Here is a 20,377-nt window from a genome sequence, read left to right as displayed (position 1 = left end):
AAAATCTGACAAGTCCTCGGGACCAGATGACCTATATCCTAGGGTTCTAAAAGAGATAGCTGCAGAGATAGTCGATGAACTGGCTATGATTTTTCAGAATTCCGTAGATTCAGGAATAGTCCCATCAGGTTGGAAGTTGGAAAATGTTACACCGCTTTTCAAGAAAGGAGGTAGAGAGAAAACAGGGAACGCCAGGCCAGTTAGCCTAACATCAGTCGTTGTGAAGATGCTGGAAACTATTATTAAAGAAGTCTTAACATTGCATTAGAAAAGCATAGTGTGATTAGAACAAGTCAGCATAGTTTTACAAAAGGGAGATCCTGTTTGAAAAATTTATGAGAGTTTTTTGAGGATGTAACTAGTAGGGTAGATAAAGGGGAACCAGTAGATGTAGTAAACCTGGATTTTCAAAAAGCATTTGATAAAGTGCCACATAAAAGATTAATCGGCAAGATAAGGGCTCATGGTGTTGGGGATAATATATTAACATGGATAAGGGACTGGTTAACAGACAGGAAGCAGAGAGTGCACATAAATGGGACGTTTTCAAGGTGGCAGGCAGTGAATAGTGGGGTGCCGCAAGGATCAGTCCTGGGACCTCAGCTATTTACGTTGTATATTAATGACTTAGATGAAGAGACAGAGAGTAATATATCTAAGTTTGCTGATGATACAAAGCTCGTGGAAAGGTCTGTTGCAGGGAGGATGTAGAGAGGCTGCAAAGATATATAGACAAGTTAAGTGAGTGGACAACAAGATGGCAAATGGAGTATAATGTAGGGAAGTGTGAAGTTGTTCACTTTGGTTGTAAAAATAGAAAAGCAGAATATTTAAGGTATGAAACTGGTAAGTGTTGACGTTCAGATAGACTTGGGGGTACTTGTATAAGGAATACACAAAGTTAACATGCAGATACAGCAGGCTATCAGGAAGGCAAATGGCATGTTAGCCTTTATTGCAAGGGCATTGGATTACAGGAATAAAGAAGTCTTACTAAAATTGTACAGGGTTTTGGTGAGACTGCACCTGGAATACTGTGTGCAGTTTTGGTCTCCACATTTAAGAAAGTATTTCCTTTCACAGGAGGCAGTGCAGTAAAGATTTACTAAATTGGTCCCTGGGATGAGGGGGTTGTCCTATGATGAGAAGCTGAGTAAACTGGGCCTATATTCTCTGGAGTTTAGAAGAATGAAAGGTGATCTAATTGAGACATACAAGATTCTGAAAGGGCTTGATCGGGTAGAAGCTGAGAGATTGTTTCCACTGATCGGGGAATCTAGAACATGGGGACACAGTCTCAGGATAAGGGGTCAATCATTCAGGACTGAGATGAGGAGAAATTACTTCACTGAAAGGGTTGTGAATCTTTGGAATTCTCTACCCCAGAGGTTTATTGATGCTCCATAGCTGAATACATGTAAGGCTGGGATGGACAGATTTTGTCTCTCAGGGAATTGAGGAATGTGCTTCAATTTCTTGTGTTCAACTCCCCATCCTTTCACACACAAACTGTATCTCATCCAACTACCCAGCCATTCTCACACACACGCTGTACAACATCCAATTGAGCACCCTTACAAATATGCACTTTACCCCATCAAACGCCCTACCCTTTCACAAAAACACTGTAGACCTTCCAGTTCAGCACCCAGACACACACACTTTAACACATCCAACTCACCACCCTTTCACGCAAACACTGTTCCTCATCCAACTCCCCACACATTCTCAGAGACTGTAACCCATTGAACTGCCCACCATTTCTATAACACATTGTACAACATCCAACTCACCACCCTTTCACACACACACACTGTACCTGGTTGAAATGCCCACCCTTTCACACACGCACGCGCACACACAAAATGAACCCCATCCAACACCTCACCCTTTCACGCACACTGTACCCCATTCAACACCCCACCCGTTGACACAAACTATACACCATCTAAATGCCCACACAATCGCACAAGCACTGTAGCCGATCCAACTTCCCACCGTTCCATACATGCACTGTACCCCACCAAATCCCCACCCTTTCACACACACACACACCGTACCCCATTCAACACCCCACCCTTTCACACACACACTGTACTCCATCCAACTCCCCAACCTCTCTCACACACTGTATCCTTGTCCAAAAGGTGAGCAGCTGGAGAGACAGCAGCGACAGCAGAGCGGAAATTTAAAAAGCGCAGCAAAACATCAGAGATTGGAGCGAGAGCAGCGGGAGGAGTGTGGGAGAAAAAAATCAGAGATTGACAACAGATTGATTTCAAAATCACCAGCGAGAGCAAGGAAACAGAAAGCCAGCCTTGGTGAGTGTACCAAATTTGTTTCTTACTCTACTACAGGGGAAGAAGCTAGCTGTTTGGTGAGTATCTTGTAACTGGTTAAAGTTTATTCTATTCCTAAGTTTGAATGCAGTACAGGAACTCGTGGTAATGTTAATATAGTAGATCAAAAAAAGGAAAATAAATAATTGAATAAAATAATGAAGTAGTTCATTAAAAGACATGAATGATGGCAGGACAGGTGATGTGTCACGGCTGCAGCATGTGGGAACTCCTGGATGTCAGTGTGATCCAGGGCAAACATGTCTGCAGTAATTGTTTGTGGCTCGAAGAGCTTCGGCTTAGAGTCATTGAACTGGAGTCTGAGCTGCAGACACTGTGAGACATCAGGGAGGGGGAAAGTTACCTGGACACTTTGTACCAGGAGGCAGTCACACCCATTAGGATAGAGTCTACTGATATGGTCAGTGGTCAGGGACAGGAGAGTGTGACTGCAGCTGAGGCAGGTAAGGGGACCCAGTGGGCAGGAATACAGGAGCCTAAGCCTTTGCAATTGTCCAACAGGTTTGTTGTTCTTTCAGCTTGTTTGGATGAGAGTGGGGGCTGCAGGGTGGATGAGCAGAATGACCATTGCACCATGATACAGGAAACCATTCAAGTGGAGGGAGAAAAAAAAGGAATGTAGTGGTAGTAGTGGACAGTATAGTTAAGGAGATTGACACTGTACTCTGCAGTAAAGAGTGAGAGTCCAGAAGGCTGTGTTGTCTGCCTGATGCTCAGGCTCGGGACATCTACTCAGGTTGAAGAGAAGCTTACAGTGAGAGCGGGAAGATCCAGTTATTGTGGTCCATGTCAGTACCAATGACATAGGAAGAACAAGGAAAGAGGTTCTGCATTGTCAATATGAAGAGGAGTCAAAAACCAGGGGGCATAGATTTAAGACAAAAGGGCAGGAGGTTTAGAGGGGATTTGAGGAAAATTTGTTTCACCCAGAGGGTGGTTGGAATCTGGAACACACTGCCTGAAGGGGTGGTAGAGGCAGGAACCCTCACAACATTTAAGAAGTATTTCGATGCGCACTTGAAATGCCATAACAGATAAGACTACGGGCCAAGTGCTGGAAAACAGGATTAGAATAGATAGGTGCTTGATAGCCAGCACAGACATGATGTGCTGAAGGCCCTGTTTCTGTGCTGTGTAACTCTGACTGAATTATTACCTGAGCCCCATTCAAATTGGCAGAGGGAAAATAAGGATAGAGAAATGAATACGTGGCTCAGAGACAAGTGTGGTAGAAGTGGGTTCTGGTTCGTGGAGCACTGGCAGCAGTACTGGGGAAAGTGATGGCTGTACCGGTGGGACGGTCTATACCTGAACCGTATTGGAGCCAGTGTTCTAGCGAGTCGCGTAACTAGGGAAGTGGAGAGGGTTTTAAACTGAATAGTGGGGGAATGGGATCAAATTTGGGAAGATGTGATCAAAGAGTAGTGATCAGGGATGAGAGAAAGGTTTTGATATGGGAAATGATAAACAACTGTGACAGGAAGGGACAGTGATTACAAATCGAAGAGTAATACAGCAGACAAGGATAGAGCCTACCAAAGAAATAAAAGGAGAAAACTAAACGTAACATTCAAAACAAATCAGGTGAATTGATCGTACTTATTTCTATTTGCACTAACTGATAGTCATTCCAGAGACATGGCTGCATGATGACATAGATTGGGACCTGAATATTGAAGGGTACATGTCATTTAGGAAGGACAGGATGTCCAGAGAGAAAAAAAAGACAGGATCATGACAACGCACACTGTACCCCAAACAACTCCCCACAATTTCACTCACACTGTACCCCATTCAATTACTCACACTTTCACACACACACACAATGTACCACGTCCCACAACCCCACATTTTCACACACACATACAGTCGCCTATCACACTCCCCACCCATTCACACTCACACTGTACCCCATTCAACTCCCCACCCATTCACACTCACACTGTACCCCATTCAACTCCCCACCCATTCACACTCACACTGTACCCCATTCAACTCCCCACCCATTCACACTCACACTGTACCCCATTCAACTCCCCACCCATTCACACTCACACTGTACCCCATTCAACTCCCCACCCATTCACACTCACACTGTACCCCATTCAACTCCCCACCCATTCACACTCACACTGTACCCCATTCACACTCACACTGTACCCCATTCACACTCACACTGTACCCCATTCAACTCCCCACCCATTCACACTCACACTGTACCCCATTCAACTCCCCACCCATTCACACTCACACTGTACCCCATTCAACTCCCCACCCATTCACACTCACACTGTACCATGTCCAACTCCCCACCCATTCACACTCACACTGTACCCCATTCAACTCCCCACCCATTCACACTCACACTGTACCATGTCCAACTCCCCACCCATTCACACTCACACTGTACCCCATTCAACTCCCCACCCATTCACACTCACACTGTACCCCATTCAACTCCCCACCCATTCACACTCACACTGTACCCCATTCAACTCCCCACCCATTCACACTCACACTGTACCCCATTCAACTCCCCACCCATTCACACTCACACTGTACCCCATTCAACTCCCCACCCATTCACACTCACACTGTACCATGTCCAACTCCCCCCTCTTTCACACACACATAGTCGCCTATCACACTCCCCACCCATTCACACTCACACTGTACCCCATTCAACTCCCCACCCATTCACACTCACACTGTACCATGTCCAACTCCCCCCTCTTTCACACACACATAGTCGCCTATCACACTCCCCACCCATTCACACTCACACTGTACCATGTCCAACTCCCCCCTCTTTCACACACACATAGTCGCCTATCACACTCCCCACCCATTCACACTCACACTGTACCATGTCCAACTCCCCCCTCTTTCACACACACATAGTCGCCTATCACACTCCCCACCCATTCACACTCACACTGTACCATGTCCAACTCCCCCCTCTTTCACACACACACACTGTTCTACATTAAACTCCTCACCCTTTCATTCACACTGTACCCCATACAACTCCTCACCCTTTCAGTCACACATTGTCCCCCATCCAGCTATCCACAGTTTCACACAATTACTGTACCCCATGCAACTCCCGATGTTTTCATACACACACTATACCACATCCAACTCCCCATCTATTCACACTCACAATATACCCCATCAAACTCCCCACACTAACACCCATTCAGTTCCTCATCCTTTAACAGACAGTGTACCCCTTACAACTCTCAACCATTTGATACACACACTGAACCCGAGCCAACTCCCCACCCTTTCACATGCATACTGTACCCCATCCAACTACCCACCCTTTCACACGCATACTTTTCCACATTCTACTCTGCGCAGTTGACTCTCACACATACAGTACCCCATCCAACTCCCCACCCTTTCACACGCATACTGTACCCCATCCAACTACCCACCCTTTCACACGCACACTTTTCCACATTCTACTCTGCGCAGTTGACTCTCATACACACTGAACCCGAGCCAACTCCCCACCCTTTCACACGCATACTGTACCCCATCCAACTCCCCACCCTTTTATACACATAGTTTACCCTCCCTTTAACCCCTCACTGTTCCCAGTGTGGTACTGAGGGGAGTGGGGGGATTGGAGGGACTGAAATTTGCTAATTTACCCTCTCTTTACCACCTCACTCTTCCCAGTATGTAGTGGAGGGAATGGAATGGGTAGTGTACACATGCTATGCCTCCTCACAGTTCAGTGTTGTACTGAGGGATTTGAGTGATTCAGTGGGACTGGAATTCATTAGTTTACCCTCCCACTACCACCTGACACTTCCCAATGTGGTATTGAGGGGAGTCATGGGATTGGAGGAACTGGAGTTAGGTAGTTTACCCTCACTTTACCCCCTCACTGTTCCCAGTGTGATACTGAGGTGGTGGTGGGAATTGGATGGACTGCAATTGGGTAGTTTACCCTCCCTTTAGTCCCTCACATTGCCAGTGTGTCACTGAGGGGGTGGGGGAAATGAGAGATTCTGAGGGACTGGAATGGTGTAGTTTAACCTCCTTTATCCCCTCACTGTTCCGAGTGTGGTACTGAGGGAACTGGGGTTATTGGAGGGACTGACATGAGGTAATTTACTCTCTCGTTACCCCCTCATTGTTCCCAGTGTGGTACTGAGGGGTGCTGGGAGGATAGGAGGGACTAGAATTGGGTAGCTTACCCTCCCTTTACCCCCTGTTATATATGTATATATATTATACTATCTGTAAAGTGTTAGGAACTATAGTACAGTGCATGGTACTGGACTAAACCAGACTGACTCCAGCCTTCTTCAAGTTTAAAGTGTGATTCTTTCCAACATCTGGGAACCAGAAACATAAAGATGAAACATGGTGGCAATGAGTGTCTGTGGGTAAACCTACAACATTTTTGAAAGCATCATATTGAGAAAAGTGACTGAAATTAATGCCAGAGATACAGAAAAACTGAATGACTCATGCGAAAACTCAAAAAACAAAGAATGAAATGTCAGCCGGGACAGGAATGAATGCACTGCTGCAGCCCATAATGAGTTGGGGAGCTGATGATGTCATAGAGGCATTTGAGAAGTTCAAACAAAAGTGCAATTTGGCATTCAGTAATTTCCTAAAAGTCACTAGTGAAGAGGAGAGGGTCAGCTATATCCTTCTGTGCGCTGGAGATAAAGGATTAAATTTATTTAACAGCTGGGACCTAAGCGAAGAGGACAGCAGAAAGCCAGACAAAATTTCTGAAAGATTCAGCACCTAGCTCCAGCCAAAATCAAATCATCAGATATACCGATATGAATTTCAAGGCTTCAGACAGAAACTAGGTGAGCCTACTGACAATTTTGTAGCAGGATTGAAAAATGCAGCCAGAAAATGTAAATTTAAGGACACAGATGAACGGCTGATAGATCAGCTCATTTGGAGTTCTGCACATCCTGAAGTACAGAAAGCTCTAATCGGACAGGACAAGCTCACAATATTGCAGGTTGTAGACACTGCCAGAGCACATGAAGCCACGAGCAGACAGATGAAGACTCTGACCTCCCAAATAGCCAGCCTTCAGTTAAGCCAAGAGACAGGCAGCAGGGTCAATGCAGTGAAACATCTAAAGAATGTCCACCAAACAGAGAGAAAGATGTGCAGGAGCTGTGGACGACCACATGAATTGACAGATAAACGGAAATGTCCAGCATATGGATCAATCTGCAGAGCTTGCGGAAAGACTAATCACTGGGAAAAGATGTGCAGAACAAGGCAGGAAGTTGGTAGACGAGTCATCAGAGCCAGAGTAACAGGACGAAGGAATAGTGAAAGAAACCCAAACATCGACATCCTGGAAGATGATGGTGGGTTTGAGAACATGATAGACATAGGAATCATAGAATTGCACGAAATGTCTGGATGTGGCAGTTGTCAGAGAAAAGAAATTCACACAACCATTCAGATCAGGAAGAGGGTGAGAAACAAGACCACAACAATAAATCTAAAGGTGAAGATTGATAATGGAGTGCAGAGTAACATCACCCCATTCAGACTATACCAGAAGATCTTTCCTGAAAATTTGGAGAAAAATGGTTATCCAAGTGAAGGTGCTCTGAAACCAAACAACATCATGCTAACAGCATACGGGGAACTGAGATTTAACAGCTTGGATCAATCCAAATCAGAGGGACACTCAAAAGGAAAAGATGTTAACTGTATGTTCAACGTCACAGAAACAGATGGTCCAGCTATCCTGGGGTTGAGCAGTTGTGAAGAGCTGCAGATTATCTCAGTAAACCATGGGGTGAAGGAGGCAATACTGAGGGTTGAAGATCATACACCTGTTGAAAAGTGTCCTCCGATCAGAAGCAAAGAAGATCTGGTACAAATGTAACCAGAGTGTTTTGATGAGACAGTTGGATGCTTCGAAGACTTTGAGTATCACATCACTATTGACCCATTGATGAAACCAATGATTCATCCCCCATGTAAAGTACCAATGGAACGAAAAGGAAATCTTGAAATGAACTGAGAAATGGAAGAAATTAAAGGTAATCATCAGAGTCACAGAGCCGACAGATTGGGTGAATTCTATCGTGGTGAGAGAGAAGCCAAATGGACGGCTTAGAATTTGCCTAGATCCCAAAGATCTTAACCAAGCAATAAAGAGGGATCACTACCCTATTCCAACATTGGAAGAAATCACACCAGCACTGGGAAGGGCAAAAGTTTTCAGCAAACTTGATGTCAGAAATGGCTACTGGAATGTGAAGCTTGACGCAGAATCTTCACTGTTGACAACATTCAACACCCCCTTTGGACGGTACAAATTCCTGCGTCTACCCTTTGGCCTCAAAGTGAGCCAGGATGTGTTCCAACAGAAAGTTGATGAGACTTACATGGAATGCAAAGGTGCAGTCGACATAGCTGAACATATCTGGATATATGGTGTAGATGGAAAAGATCATGACAATCATATACATAAAGCCCTGGACAGAACCAGAAAAGCTGGGATTAAGCTAAACACAGACAAATACATTGTGAAAGTGACAGAATGCCAGTTCTTCGGAATGGTGTACACACCTGACGGAGTTAAGCCGAGTCCTGAAAGAATCTCAGTCATCTTGGGGATGGAAGTCTCAAGAGATATGAGAGAGTTGAGAAGTCATATTATGACAGAAAGAAACCTGTCCCTCAACAAGTAGATGCTTCCACAAAAGGACTGGGAGGAGCCCTGGTACAAGAGGGAAAGCCAATAGCATTTGCATCCAAAGCTCTGACATCAGCTGAGACTAGATATGCTAACATGGAGAGAGAGCTTTTGGCAGTCGTGTATGGATGTGAGAAGTTCCACACATATCTCTATGGGAGGAAGTTCACAGTGGAGAGTGATCATTGTCCACTGGAGCAGTTGTACAAGAAAAATCTATGTAAATCACCAGCAAGTTTGCAGAGGTTACTCTTGAGGCTTCAGAGTTATGATTTCACTCTGAAATGTAAGCCAGGAAGAGAAATGGTGCTGACAGACACCCTATCTCGGTTGTCACCACAGGAGAAACATGAGATAGAAGACCCAGGTATAAAGATTCATCACCTAGTGAATGTAACACCACCCAAACTGAGTCAAATTAGAGATGAGACCAGCAAAGACGAGGAGTTACAGACGCTATCTCAGCAAGTGATCCAGGGATGGCCTGATAAGATACAGCACACACAGACAGCAATACGGCAGGACTGGTCTATCAGAGATGACATCTCACTAGAAGATGGTGTTCTGCTGGCTGGATCCAGAATAATCCAACCCAAAACAATGCAGGAAGAACTTCTCCAAAAGATACATGAAGGCCACATAGGAATGGAGAAGTGTAAGCTCAGAGACAGATCAGCTGTGTACTGGATAGGCATATACAAAGATATTGAAAATATGGTGTCTGCATGCAATGTATGTCAGATGCACAGAAACTCACAACAGAAAGAGGAGATGATAGCTACTGAAGTACCACCCAGACCATGGCATACTGTAGGAATCAATTTATTCACACAATCAAGAATGGTATCTCAGTCGCAGACCAGTACTCAAAATTCCCTTTTATCCGGAAGATGAAAGACTTGAGAGTCACAACAATAATCTCAGCGATACGAGTTCTGTTCACTGAGCAAGGGATTCCTGAAAGGTTAATATGTGACAATGGCACCCAATTTACATCCAGAGAATTTAAGGAATTCACTGACAAGTATGGGTTCAACACCATCACCTCATCACCACAATGCCCACAGGAACATGGATTTATGGAAAGACACATCCAGAAGGTCAAAAGAAAACTTGTAAAATACCAAGAGACAAAAGAAGACCCAAACCTGGCGTTATTGTCACTCCGATCCACATTTCTCAAGGCTGACATGAAATCAACTGCAGAGCTGTTAAATGGAAGAAAATATAAGTTAACTCTGCCAAGCAAAATACATCCTTCATGTGACCAAGAGGAAGTGAGACAACAACTCACTGAAGCACAAGTAGAAGGAGAGCAACACTTCAACAAGTATACTAAATCCCGACCCGAACTGTTGAAAAGACAAACTGTACACGTACAGGATCCAATCATGAAAACCTAGAGCCCAACAAAAGTTATCAGTGAAGCTGAGACTCCAAGATCATATATCATTGAGACTGAAACCAGTAACCAAATGAGAAGGAGCAGAATCCATATTCGACCTACACCTGAGCTGGAACAGAAATCATCAACACCGGAAACATCACTATCCAGCGAGACAACATTAACAACATCACCAGCAAGTGACACAACATCACCTTTACAGCATGCCAACTCACCACTGAGAGCAATAAATGGCAAATCTACAAGGTGGAGGCACAACATCTTACCACCCAAGCAGTACCGTGAATCATAGTAAATAAAAAAAGAATATAAATTATAAAAGATTCTAAAAATGCATTGAGATTATTTCCACAAGTCGGATGATAATCTTCTTTATTTATATTGACAGTTATACTGATATAGGCGCATTACAGCACCAGACTGACTCCAGTCTTTTTCAAAGATTAAAGTGTGATTCTTTCCAACATCTGGGAAGCAGAAACATAAAGACGAAAAACCTCCTCACTGTTCCCAATGTGGTACTGAGGGAAGTGGAGGATTGGAGGGACTGGAATTGGATAGTTTACCTTCTGTTTACCCCCTCACTGTTCCCAGTGTGGTACTGAGGGGAGTGGGGGATTGGAGGGACTGGAACTGGGTAATTTCTCCTCCCTTTACTCCCGCACTGCTCCTAAAATGATACTGAGGGATGTGGGAGAGATTGGAGGAGTGGAATCAGGTAGTTTCCCCTCCCTTTACCCCCTCAATGTTCACAGTGTGGTGCTGAGTTGAGTGGGGGGATTGGAGGGACTGGAATTGGGTAGTTTATCTCCCCTTTTCCCCCTCACTGTTTCCAGTGTGGAACTGAGGGGAGTGGGGAGTGTGTGAGAATCTCCAGTTCACAGAGCCTGGTGTTACGACCAACTGCTCCAGTCAAAGCCCCCCATCAAAATATATTATTCTGATTGTGGTGGGAGAAACACACTGTTAATTCAGTCCCGTTGCTCTTCAGATCACCTAATATATCATTTTTAAACTTTCCAAATTAAAGACCCAGCCAAATTGTACCATCTATTAACCCTCGAATGAGGCTAACGAAGCCAGGTGTCTTTAAGTCAACAAATTAGCTGTTTAATTTTTAAAAATTCTTAAACACTAAGATATAAACAACATTCAAAATAGAAAAAATTAGAGTCCTTGCAAATTTACAGTCCAATGTTGCTTGAAGTCCTCACCGAATGTCACTTGAATCCCTCACAGAATGTCGCTTTTCTTCTCCAGCAAGTTTCAACAATTAATGGCATGCAAACACTTTCAATAGAATCAATCTGACTTTAGAGCTTTTGAGAGATAAAAGATTGTCACAGTCTAACTTCCCTTCCTTCAGTTCAAATTATCAGAGATCTGTTTTGGCTTGACTTTTTTTTAGAATATTGAGATAATAATTAAACAGACTAAAATTCTCTTCCTTCAGTTTAAATGGTTTGGAGCTCTTTTTTCAGGTGCTAAGCACTACAGCTATCTGGCTGTGTGTCCTCTGTTAGAACAAAACTGACATCAACTGAAAAGCCAGTTCAGAATTGAATTGTAACAAATGTATTGCTGAATACTCACTCCCAGTGTCTGTATCTATGGGAACGAGAATGAACCCTTTGAATCACAGTCTCCAAATGGCTGTTTCTAAGGCAACGAAAATGCACCTTCCTATAACTCCTGAGGCTTGCTGGTTCTCAAAGCAATACTGATCCTTTGTGAGCCTTAAAGGCAAACCGCATATTCCTGGAAAGAAATACCACAGGACCATAATACTGGTGATTGGGGTTCATGGGCCCAGGAAGGGCAAAAGATCCTGGTCAGAGTGCAGCTTGAAGGTTGGGACGAATAACAAGAACATCCCAACTCTGGAATACAGGAATGTCCCACAATAAAGATCAGAAGCTGTCACATCTCAGTGTGTAACATGTGGTTAAAAAGAGTTTCCAAATGAAAGCTCCGTACTCTCATCCATAGAAACAGATAAAACAGAAAACCACAGTAACTATTCCATATGAACACTGGGAAAGGAGAGCAAACCAATGAGATTCCAAGTTTCATAAAATAATATTTAAATTATTTGCCGATTAATGTCCACTGTTACACTTTTCTCAAATATTGTCTAGTTTACTTGTTTAATATTTTAATTAGTTTCAGCGCAACAATTTCTGGAAACCGATCCCACACTCCATCACCTACAAACCATGGATAATGTGGACCGGGAGCTGACTGAATCCAACCCACAGATCAAAACAGAGACTTTTCAGAGAGAGTCACAGGTCGGAGCAAGTCCACATGACCCAGTGAAAGGTAACAAAGCCACAACTGTACAAGAACAGAGTTCAGTCCAAACAGACACTGCAATTCCTACAAACAATGTTTCTGATGTAAATACAGTAAAACGTAATCCAGACAACAATAATGCAGAATTCTTAACCAAGCTGGGGTTAGAAAACAAGAAGTTGTCCCTGAGCGATATCCTTAACATAAACACTGAAACACTTGAAAATAAATCGCCCAATTCACCTCAGGATATTCCAGGATATTTTCTCCGGAATTTAATGATGGTCAATTCAGAGGCAAGAAACTTGAAATACAAACCAACTGACACACAAAATCAGTCAGAATCAGATGAGTTGGATTTTCTCTGTCAGGATGAAAACTGTGAAGGTTTATACCATCCCTTGGATATCATTGTGTCTATTTTCCTTTGTGCTGACCCATTCCTCCAGCAGGAGCTGATATTGAAGATGTCCCTGTGCCAGTTTGCATTGCCTCTATTACCTTCGGAGAATACTTGGCATCAGGTGGCAGGACTATATCTCCAACACAGAAGTCCTTGAAGCGGCCAACACCCCCAGCTTATACACACTACTGAGTCAGCGGCGCTTGAGATGGCTTGGCCATGTGAGCCGCATGGAAGATGGCAGGATCCCCAAAGACACATTGTACAGCGAGCTCGCCACTGGTATCAGACCCACCGGCCGTCCATGTCTCCGTTATAAAGACGTCTGCAAACGCGACATGAAATCGTGTGACATTGATCACAAGTCGTGGGAGTCAGTTGCCAGCATTCGCCAGAGCTGGCGGGCAGCCATAAAGACAGGGCTAAATTGTGGCGAGTCGAAGAGACTTAGTAGTTGGCAGGAAAAAAGACAGAGGCGCAAGGGGAGAGCCAACTGTGCAACAGCCCCAACAAACAAATTTCTCTGCAGCACCTGTGGAAGAGCCTGTCACTCCAGAATTGGCCTTTATAGCCACTCCAGGCGCTGCTTCACAAACCACTGACCACCTCCAGGCGCGTATCCATTGTCTCTCGAGATAAGGAGGCCCAAAAGAATTACTGCCTGTTGGTAACAAGGGCTGCACCTTCCTACTGTGGGCCCTGCGCTCCATCGTCAAGAAATGGCGCCCACTCTCACTCCCAGAAAGTGCAGGCTTTAAGGAAACAAACATGGTGACCGCCAGCATTCCGACCTTTTCCTTTATTAGACTCGGTTCCTGTTCCATCTCTAAATCTATGATTCTAAATGAAGTCCTCAGTCCCTCCCAGCAACATCACAACATCTTCATCCATCACCATATGGAGTGTGGAAATCTACCTCGCAAGATTTCTGCTGGTCTTGTCGAGTTGTGCTGGTACCTGCCCAGTGGGAGTGAGGAACTGGATCTTTTCCCAGAACCAATGACGATATTAAACCTTCGAGGTGATGCTAAAGAGTTCTACACACAGCTTCAATTTCTGGTAAATGTCTCTTCAGCTGTTTTTATTTTTATTGATAATATTGACAGCAGTTTAAGCAAGAGCTGAAGTCCCTCGGCCAGTCTCCAGCGAGTACATTCATAGTGCTTACTGGGAGCAGTGTGAGCGGTGAGACTAAAGAACACTTAAAGGACTTCATTAATTCCTCAGAGTTTAAAAAGAATCAAATTTTATCACTCGGAAAGAGAAATAATGCAGAGTTTACTGAGACACTGCGATCCACATTGAATAAAGCCCTGGAAATAACCCAACAACAGAAGACTGGTCAGGACACCAAGAGTTTGGAGGAAATGACAGTAACTGCAAGAGACATGGGAATTGTAATAGATGAGGATGACAAGCTGTGTTCACAAGGCAAAGCAAGGTCTGAAAACATTTATAATTCTATTAAAAGAGAGGCCATTAGTCAATACAAATCAGAAAATATGTCTTTTCAGGGTTTCACTTGGCAACAGATTTCCAAAATAGAAAAACAACAATGTCGTCCAGAACAGGGAGATGAAAAGTCGATACAAACATATTGTAATGAACTTGAGGAAAAGAAGAGAAAACTGCGAAATGAGCAACGAGAGAAAGTTATATCAGCTGATATGAAAACATTCATTACAGCCCTGATAGACAGGAAGGAGAGGGAATATTTCCTGAAATGGATGAAATTCGGGTTAGATTCCAGAACAAGAGAGATTCTCTCTGTTTTACGTGAAGATTACAAAGCTTTGTATCAGAAATCACAGGAACAGGCAAAGAAGCAGAAAGACTCAACAACCAACAAGCAGTTACAGGAATTAGACCAACAGATAACTACCAGCTCCCTTGGACTCGAACATTTCATGCGAGAAATCGGGCTGATCTATGAAACGTTGATAAACCAGAATAATTGTGATGAGGAAGAGAAATCCATTGTACAAAAGTTACCCCACATTGCTGCTGATCTGATGTTGGATGGGTTCCCTCTGGAGCTCATTGATGGACATGTTTCCAACATCCCTTTACAGTGGATCACTGATGTACTGGAGGCAGTTGAACAGAGGATTGGCAGAGAGACCCGTGTGTTTGTACTGACTGTGCTGGGTCTGCTGAGCACAGGCAAGTCCACACTTCTCAACACCATGTTTGGTTTACAGTTTGCTGTGAGCAGTGGTCGGTGTACTCGTGGGGCCTTCATGCAGCTCATTAAGATTACAGGGGATCTGCAGACTGAGCTGGGCTGTGGGTACATCATGGTGATCGACACTGAGGGGCTGAAAGCACCAGAACTATCAAACATTGATAACAGCTATGAACATGACAATGAGCTCGCCACCCTGGTGATCGGGTTAAGTGATGTAACATTAGTAAATATAGCCATGGAAAACTCCACAGAGATGAAGGACGTGCTGCAGATAGCAGTCCATGCATTTATACGAATGAGAGAAGTGGGGAAAAGGCCAGTTTGTTACTTTGTTCACCAGAATGTGAGTGATGTGTCTGCTCATGATCAGAATATCGCAGGCCGCAAACATCTGCTGGAACAGCTGGATGTGATGACACGAGCAGCGGCTAAAATGTAAAAACAAGATGGACAGTTCACCAAGTTCTCGGATGTGTTGGAGTACGACGCGATGGAAAATAACTGGAATATCCCAGGCCTGTGGCACGGGAATCCTCCCATGGCAGCTGTTAATACCGGCTACAGTCACAAGGTGTTTGAGCTGAAAAAAAGGATTTTTGAGAATCTGAAAGAGAAGAGAATTAAAGAGAGAACATCGACCATCTCTGAGTTTATCCAGTGGACCAAATCCCTGTGGAACGCAGTGAAATATGAAAATTTCATCTTCAGTTTCCGGAACAGTTTGGTAGCTGAAGCTTACAAGGAACTTTCTGTCAAATACACTGAGCTGGAGTGGGAACTGAGGAAAGAGATACATTCCTTCATGGAAAAGGCACAGAACAAAATTTTTAATACCGAACTGGATCCAGAAAGTGTAGCTCAAAGTTTGAAAAGAGAACAGGATGTATTTCTCAATGAATTGAAAGAAAAAGCTCTCCAACAATTGGAGGATTATTATTCAATCAGCAATAACTCAAACCTTGTTGAAAAATACAGGGAGGATTTTGTCTACAGCATCGACTCTCTGATCATTGAACGTGGAATGTATGTGGACAGGAAGTGTGATGAGGCAGTGCAGAGGAGGAGAGCTATGCAGGAACTGAATGATATTAAGGCCAAGTATCAGAGTCAGATTGAAGACCAGGTTAATAAACTTCTGCAACAGTGTAGGCAGGAGAATAGGAAAATGAATGAAACACAACTGGAGAATGCATTTGAGGATATGTGGCAGAAAACAATTTCAACATTTAAATATTCTCCACCACAGAGAGCCAATATTATGAAGGACACGGAAAAGAGTCTATACTGGAATGTGCCCGGGATCACCAAGCTCCTCAACCAAAAACTTAACAAGATAAACCTGTGTGAGCTGAATTACTTGGAGTTTTCTATCAATAAAGACCATCTGTCCATTCCTGCACATCTTACTGATCGATTCACAAACCGAAAAGACAAAGTAATTGAAAGAGCCCAGCAGCTGGTAGATCAGTGGGCGAGTGAGTGTAAACAGTTTGTGAAGCAGACCGCAGACCGGGAGCAGGATTATGATTCTAACCATTACAGAGAACTCCTGAAAGTAATAGATGATAAAATCCAGAAACACCAGGACCAGACATTCACTTTTAATGAACGTTTCAGTGTGGATTTTAAGCTTCACATTTGTGGATTTGCAGTTATAAAATATGAAAAAATGCACACAAGGTTCAGGAAGAGAAATGATCCCCTGGAACAGTTAGACAAGGAGAAAGCAGCCTACTGTCAAAGCTTTAAGGATATTTACCAGGAGAAAGATCAAACCAAACAGAGAGCAGAACTGTTCTGTAAAAATTGCCTGATCCCGGCCATAATCCAAGCTGTTGATAATAAACTGGGATTGGAGATTGTGCAGCACATGAGATACCACTGCAAAGGTGGGAAATTCTTATACCGGAAAAACTTCCAAGTGGCTTTGATGCTCCAATTGAAGGAGTCAGGCAGTTCTGATGAATATTACCGATATATAAAACACACGGTGTCATTGGAAAAAGATTGGCTTGAGGAACAAGTTATACAACACTGTGCAGCCACACATGATAAACAAGTTCCTCTGCTGTGCACTCTCGCACTGGATATTCTGCAGGGGATTATCAGTCGGGTGAGGGAAGCTCTCAAGGATATAACACCTCCAGATAATGAGAATTCAGTGGTCGGTTTTATTCAGGCAGTTAAAGAGAAACTGGGTGATGAGATACAGATTCCACAGGAGACATTGGGAACTGTTACTTTTCAGTCTGAAAAGATTAACCCACTGAACTTTAAACAAGAAATTGAAAGTTTTATCAGTAAAAATAATCTAACTGAAAGGGTTAAAGATTGGGGTAAGGATATTGCTGGGAAAATCACTGCTCTCCCCATAGATCCATCCAGTGAATTGTACACAATGTTAGGTGGCTGTGGGGAGCAGTGTCCTTTCTGTGGTGTCCTGTGTGATTGTACAAACAGGGAGCACTCACAGCACAATGCTGAATATCACCAGAGCAGAGGGCTCAGTGGATACAGAAACATTAATACTGAGAAACTAATATCAGAGAATTGTACAATGGGTGTTGCTGGTGATGTCTCTTTCAGGAATAAAGACACCGACTGGAAACAGATTTCTTACAAGAACTACAGAACTGTCAATGAGCGGTACAGTCACTGGAATATTCCTGCTGATACCAGCATTGAAACATCAGCCTTTTGGAAATTGGTTTTCTACAAATACAACAAACAGTTCGCTGAGAAATACTCAGCAAAACCAGCAGCAGACATTTCCAGTTGGAAATTACCCTGGGATCAGGTTGAAAGAGACATTGAAGATAAATACAATGTGAAGATTAGTGAGTTCATTTAATGTGTTAGTTTCAGGGATGGGAATCTGAGAACCTCCCTCCATCCTCCTCCTACTCCCACTCCGAGTACCTACCGAGGGGGCTCTGACAGCTCTACCTCCCTCCATCCTCCTCCTACTCCCACTCCGAGTACCTACCGAGGAGGCTCTGACAGCCCAACTTCCCTCCACCCTCCCCCATCACAAGTACCTACCCACTGGGCTCTGCCAGCCCTCTCTCCCCTCCCCCACTCCTAGTACCTACACACACGGCTCTGCCAGACTTCTCTCCCTTCCCCTCCCCACTCCAATTACCTACCCACTGGGCTCTGCCAGCCCTCTCTCCCTTCCCCACTCCTTGTACCTACCCATGGGGCTCTACAAGTCCTACATCGCCTCCCCTCCCCCACTCCTAGTACCTATCTACAGGGCTCTGCCAGACCTACCTCCCCTCCCCCACTCCTTGTACCTACCCATGGGGCTCTACCAGTCCTACATCACCTCCCCTCCCCCACTCCTAGTACCAACCCAAAGGGCTGTGAAAGCAGCACCTCATCCTTTCACTCCGAGTGTTTACCCACCGAGCCCGGCTGGTGTCCTGACTGCTATTCCCCAGGTCATTCCTTGTTCTTGGAGTTAGCTTCCAGTCTGATGAATTTTCCAGCCCATTTAATAGATTCAAAGGAGTTTCTCAACCAGTGAGCAGATGAATTTTAAAATCATAGTGTAAAACAATGATGCCGAAGATTTTATTCTGAAATTCTTACTGCAATAGTTTGGAATTTTAATTACATAATAAACAAACGCTTGGTTTCTGAAAAGCAACTTAACTGAATTTTCTATGTTTGCTACAAGTGTTTCAGCACTCCACGAATAAAGTGTAATTTATCACATGAATCGCAATGAAACGGTATAAAAAATAAACAGCTGTCATCTGCTTATCAATAAAACAAATGATTTAATCAAGCTCAGTGTCATCATTAATAACAATCAAATACCTGGACAAAGCTGTGTAGAGAGTCAGTGTCCGGGAATAAGTGTCTAACCTTCCCGAGTAATATGTGTAGAGTGTCAGTGACTGGAGGATCAGTGTCTAACGTTCCCGAGTAATATGTGTAGAGAGTCAGTGTCCGGGAATAAGTGTCTAACCTTCCCGAGTAATATGTGTAGAGAGACAGTGACTGGAGGATCAGTGTCTAACCTTCCCGAGTAATATGTGTAGAGAGTCAGTGACTGGAGGATCAGTGTCTAACCTTCCTGAGTAATATGTGTAGAGAGACAGTGACTGGAGGATCAGTGTCTAACCTTCCCGAGTAATATGTGTAGAGAGTCAGTGACTGGAGGATCAGTGTCTAACCTTCCCGAGTAATATGTGTAGAGAGTCAGTGACTGGAGGATCAGTGTCTAACCTTCCCGAGTAATATGTGTAGAGAGTCAGTGACTGGAGGATCAGTGTCTAACCTTCCCGAGTAATATGTGTAGAGAGTCAGTGACTGGAGGATCAGTGTCTAACCTTCCCGAGTAATATGTGTAGAGAGTCAGTGACTGGAGGATCAGTGTCTAACCTTCCCGAGTAATATGTGTAGAGTGTCAGTGACTGGAGGATCAGTGTCTAACCTTCCCGAGTAATATGTGTAGAGAGTCAGTGACTGGAGGATCAGTGTCTAACCTTCCCGAGTAATATGTTTAGAGAGTCAGTGACTGGAGAATAAGTGTCTAACCTTCCCGAGTAATATGTGTAGAGTGTCAGTGACTGGAGGATCAGTGTCTAACCTTCCCGAGTAATATGTGTAGAGAGTCAGTGACTGGAGGATCAGTGTCTAACCTTCCCGAGTAATATGTGTCAAGAGTCTGTGACTGGAGGATCAGTGTCTAACCTTCCCGAGTAATATGTGTAGAGAGTCAGTGACTGGAGGATCAGTGTCTAACCTTCCCGAGTAATATGTGTAGAGAGTCAGTGACTGGAGGATCAGTGTCTAACCTTCCCGAGTAATATGTGTAGAGAGTCAGTGACTGGAGAATAAGTGTCTAACCTTCCCGAGTAATATGTGTAGAGAGTCAGTGACTGGAGTATCAGTGTCTAACCTTCCCGAGTAATATGTGTAGAGTGTCAGTGACTGGAGTATCAGTGTCTAACCTTCCCGAGTAATATGTGTAGAGAGTCAGTGTCCGGGAATAAGGGTCTAA

At 44.0% G+C, this 20,377-nt stretch overlaps 1 pseudogene; it reads left to right on the top strand.

Annotated features, from left to right (window-relative positions):
- LOC137346285 (interferon-induced very large GTPase 1-like) overlaps positions 1 to 19,135 on the top strand; it is a 109,204-nt pseudogene extending 90,069 nt beyond the window's left edge.
- Positions 19,136 to 20,377: the final 1,242 nt, after the last annotated feature.

This window comes from Heterodontus francisci, chromosome 29, assembly GCF_036365525.1.
Source record: "Heterodontus francisci isolate sHetFra1 chromosome 29, sHetFra1.hap1, whole genome shotgun sequence".
NCBI lineage: Eukaryota > Metazoa > Chordata > Chondrichthyes > Heterodontiformes > Heterodontidae > Heterodontus > Heterodontus francisci.
The sequence above is the reverse complement of the archived record's forward strand: the minus strand, read 5'-3'. Positions and strand labels throughout refer to the sequence as shown.